Genomic DNA, 5,105 nt, shown 5'->3' with positions numbered 1-5,105 from the left:
TATAATGTAGTTTTAATCAAAAGATTAAACGTAGCACTTAAAATGTTTGAGGCACTAGAATTTGGTAGGGTAAAAACCAAACACAATATCAAGAGATTTGGTGAATAAAATTTGAAGAAAAGCAACAAAAATTCCATAGGTTATAGTAGTACGTACGTTTTGTACAAATTTCATTTATACATGTAGTGAGAAGACTACATAAAACGTACACTGCAAATGTACTCCTCAGCATAGTCACCATGGTATTTTTTCTTCACTTACTCTTGTTTTTTGCACACACCTACAAAATGACTTTCTAAAATGAAATTCCATTATGCAGCTGAGGAGTACATTTTCATTGTACATTTTATGTAGTGTTTTCACTACATGAATAAATGAAGTTTGTATGAAACGTACGTACTGCTATAACCTATTGATTTTTGTTGCTTATCTTCAAATATATATATATTATACATATATATAATGAGTTGAATTGACTGTCCGCACGATGGAATTTAAAGAGATTTAAATATTGGAAATATGAACTAGTAAGCAATTCAAAAGTGTATGGAGGATTCCATCCAAGGGTAAGTGTAGCCACTCATCAGAAATCCGACATTGTTGAGCTGCAAACAAAGAATTTGACTTTATTGTAATCGGCGTAGCATGTTCGGGTGATTCCGGGGTCAAACACAAAGAAGAAAATAAACTGAACATCTATTAAAAATTTGAAGAGGTTAATATGCAGGTTGAGAGCAATGAAGAAAGTGGACGTGATACCAGTAGTAATTGGCACACTCCGAATCGTGACGTCATTGGCATTGTATATAACGTGGTTTATATGTCAAATTGCTAGGCATAATTCCGAACATAATATTTACCGTACAGAGTGAGATCTAGCATTCAGAAGTCATAAATAGCCATTAGCCCTCAATCATAATGTTCCATTTGAATTTCTAATATTCTACGCAGTGTATATCACTTCAAAACCGCTTTGTAACTGAGATGCATTCGCATTTCTAGTTCGTAGATAACCTATCTCTTCACTTATTCTAACAGTGTCATAATTTAAATCTATTATTGAACTTTGCGTTATTTAGGGGAGCTTCGAGTTTTATCCAGAACTCGAAATCCTGATACAACTGTGTCCAAATGCCAGACTATACAGAATTTAGCTGTGTTGCCATGTTTAAAATATTTACCTGTTAGCCCGAATGGTGTTGTATTCTGTAATATTTTAAGTCCTATTAGGGTTTAACTGGGTGTTTAACTGAAATTTCTAGGAAGTACTCATCTTTTATGCCCTTATGGTAACAGAAAATTTTAATTTTATAGCTACCTAACGCTATTTAGTGCTTGCAACCAACATTATTATTATTTTTCTTATTATCAAATATTTAGATTTTTAATAAATTTCAAGTATACAAGACAATGAATAGTAAAATATTTATAGAATATTATTTACCTTCTGTTGCCGTTGACATTGTGTTTGCCACTGAGGATTTTCCTGCGGTTATTTCGACTAGATAAAAAGGTAAGATCATATAAGATACTTTTATAATGGAAGAGAAGCTGATAGATATTTGGATGTTAATTTTGAGTATGTTAACAACCGCACAGAACCAATAAGGGAGTTTGCAACCAATTGCTCACTTTAAAAAAATATAGTCCACAACTCTCCAGTACTTCTAGTTTTCTTGAAATGATAGAAACATGTTAAAGATCATTTTAAACAACAACATCCCAGAAAATAAAGTTTCACAACTAAACGCAAAAGATCATAGTAGTTATTAACTTAAATATAAAAGAAAATGAATGTCCTAATTGGGAAAACTATCAAATAGTCCAACTTATATTACACTCTAAAATTTTTATCCTATATTAGATGTATATTTATTACCATTTATTTCGGGACTGGAAACCACTAAATGTTGTGATTCGTGACCAGTCACCCATGTGCTCAGGTTTGCTAAAGTATTCTATATTTAGATATGAATGAGGTACTTATGTGTACACATAACTCTTGATTCTGTTTTTATTTTCTATGGGTGCTTGTACATGTTTCATTTATAAGTTATCGTATTCTCTACTGAAGAGGGAAAATCAATGGGATTAATCCCTAAATTGATTAAATATAGAGGTAAAGAATTTTTTTTTTAAATCTGCTAACCTGCCGTCCACGATTTCAGCACGACCTGTATTTATAGCGAATGAATATTGTTCTTTTGTGATTGACGATTTAAAGTCTATTTTCAGCATATTGGCATAGAATTATTTTTTCTTTTGCCCTTGTTTATAATTTGCAATTTTAAATGTATTTTAATATGCTCTCCACTTTGATGGAATTTTGGGGGGATAAAAAATTTATCCCTTGTTAGAAGCATATATGTATATATATATATATGTATATATATATGTATGTATATATATATATATAATGAGTTGGATTGTCTGTCCGTTCGATGAAATTTAAAGAGATTTATATATTGGAAATATGAACTAGGAAACAATTCAATATGTATTGTGGATTCCATCCAAGGGCAAGCGTAGCCACACATCGGAAATCCGACATTGTTGACCTGGAAACAAGAAAATTGACTTTATATATATATATATATATATATATATATATATATATATATATATATATATATATAAATTGTTGTGTTTGGGGATGGTCATGTTGCCAGGTTAGCCAATAAAAACACACGCTCTATATATTTCGTGTTAATTTGCTTCAGCTTTATATTACGTTACATTAATCATATTTATTTGTTCATGTGTTTATACCTACTTTTTATATTTAATTTAATTTTGTTAACCTGTGTAGTTATTGAAATTCCATTTGTTTATTTATGTACTGTATTATATTGTGTTCATATAGTTATCAGTTTATGGGGATTTTATTGTCATATGTTGTGGTTTGTCGTGTGTGTGTGTGTGTGTGTGTGTGTGTGTGTGTGTGTGTGTGTGTGTGTGTGTGTTTGGTAGTGTTCCATTCCAGTATCCTATTCAGGCTAGTTTTATCTTCTATTATGTGTGTAGCCGCTGTAATTTTCTAAGCGCTGCGTCTGTTCTATGTGTGGACAAGACTTTAATTTCTATGTTGTTGAGTGAGCCTACGTGTTCTCGCTCAGCGTGCTGGTATAGAACTGATGAGCGCTTCTCTTCCTTAAGTTCTCTCCAATATACATTTACCCGCTCTCCTATGCTCCGTGCTGTTTCCCCTACGTACGTCGTTGTCTTGTTACTACATCGTCCCTCTGTACATCTTATACTATAGACCACATTTTTGGCTTTACAGTTTGTTTGTGGGCTAAATCTACATACAGTACAGTTCCTATCAGTGTTGGGTGTTCTACTAAAAGGGTAAGTTTTACCGATATGGGATTTGATAGGGCTGCCTGGCCTTTCAGCAACCTTAATCCTTAGCTTAAGTTTATCTAGGGCCCTTCTAAAGCGGTACGCCATTTCGCCTCTAGGTGTGGTGTCGACGAACATGACGCTCTGGTATTTGTGGCTATCATACCATGAATTGGCCTTCCCTATTTTCTTCTTAATCCTTTCAATGGTGTTCTATGATTTGCTCCTATAAAGTGGGCAAATCCCATTCCTATCGTTACGTTTGATGGTTTCAAATTTCCTCATAGCTCCTTTGTATATTCTGAGCCTTTCTTTATGGCTGTAACCTGAGAACTGCATGCGGTGAACGAAATGTTGCATATGTCTCTTTAACTCTGTTGGGTCGCACATGTAGGACACATTTCGCATTACTCTGATGGGGTCTGCCATCAATATATTGAATTTGGCATTGTCCGCGATAGCTGAGTTCCGGTGGATCAGGTATTTGGAGGCTATAGATTTGGCAGTGTGAATGAAAGATTCAGGTTTTATTATTCTCAGTTTCCAGCCAAAGTTCTGTATCTAGTACTGGTAGAGTATGGTTAGAGTGTTTAGTAAGGTAGTCTATCGTGACCTTAATACTCTGGTGGATGGAGTTAGCCATTTGCTGGGTGCTCTCCATAGTATTAGTTTCTATTTCTATTTCAAGAGTACTCTCTTGTGGGGGTGTCTTTACCACTACGTTGATATCATCGACATATCGAGAGTACACATTCACGAGTATGGAGTTCTGTGTCAGGTGTTCCTTAAGCCTTCTGTCCCACCATACCATGAAGAGATTGGCCACATCAACGGCGATACTAACACCGATGGCTGCCCCCTCTCCTGGGCGTATATTTTGTTGTTAAATTTAAACGTGTGGCCTTTTAGGGTAATTTTATTGTAGCTTCTACTGCATGTGCGATCATTTTCTTTACCTGATGAGCATTTTTTGGGGGTCCGTATGGCTCTGGTCCATCCGTTCCGTCTCATATTTCCTTATTCTGCAATCTGGCAGCGAATATAACCATCGTTATAAACAGGCATATCTCAGAAATGTGAACTAACCATATGTTTTTTAATAATATCTTCTCTTTAAAGATGTGTAAAATTGTTCATCTTACATTAGAACTTCAAATCGTCATAAAGAGAATATATACATAAATCTATTAGAATATTTTAGCGCAAAATATGCAAAACAAATCAACGTATTTTTAATAAATTTCAAGTATACAAGACAATGAATAGTAAAATATTTATAGAATATCATTTACCTTCTGTTGCCGTTGACATTGTGTTTGCCACTAAGGAGTTTCCTGTGGTTATTTCGACTACATAAAAAGGTAAGATCATATAATATACTTTTATAATGGAAGAGGAAGCTGATAGATATTTGGATGTTCATTTTGAGTATGTTAACAACCGTACAGAACCAATAAAGGAGTTTGCAACCAATTGCTCCCCTTAACAAAATATAGTCCAAAACTATCCAGGACTTCTACTTCTCTTGAAACCTTGGAAACATGTTAAAGATTAAATTATACAACAACATCCTAGAAAATAATGTTTCATAAATAAATGCAAAAGATCATAGTAACTAAAAACTGCAATATAAAATAAAAACAACCTCCTTATTGGGAAAATTATCAAACGTTCCAACTTATATAACACTCTAAAATGTTTATCCTATATTAGATGTATATATATTACCATTTAATTCGAGACTGGAAACCACTATATATATA

The 5,105-nt window shown here is 33.6% G+C and overlaps 1 long non-coding RNA gene across 1 annotated transcript in view; it reads right to left on the bottom strand.

Moving 5' to 3' along the window:
* The window catches only part of LOC128248048 (uncharacterized), a 16,335-nt gene that overhangs the window by 1,967 nt on the left and 9,263 nt on the right, over positions 1-5,105 (bottom strand). Inside the window, exons 3-4 of the long non-coding RNA XR_008264320.1 lie at positions 4,635-4,691; positions 1,445-1,501 (exon numbers count right to left, since the gene is read on the bottom strand). This is a non-coding gene — a long non-coding RNA (uncharacterized LOC128248048). The remainder of the gene's footprint in view (positions 1-1,444; positions 1,502-4,634; positions 4,692-5,105) is intronic.

This window comes from Octopus bimaculoides, chromosome 6 (genome assembly GCF_001194135.2).
Source record: "Octopus bimaculoides isolate UCB-OBI-ISO-001 chromosome 6, ASM119413v2, whole genome shotgun sequence".
Lineage (NCBI taxonomy): Eukaryota > Metazoa > Mollusca > Cephalopoda > Octopoda > Octopodidae > Octopus > Octopus bimaculoides.
Note: the sequence above shows the minus strand (reverse complement) of the source record. Positions and strands in the feature narration are given on the sequence as shown.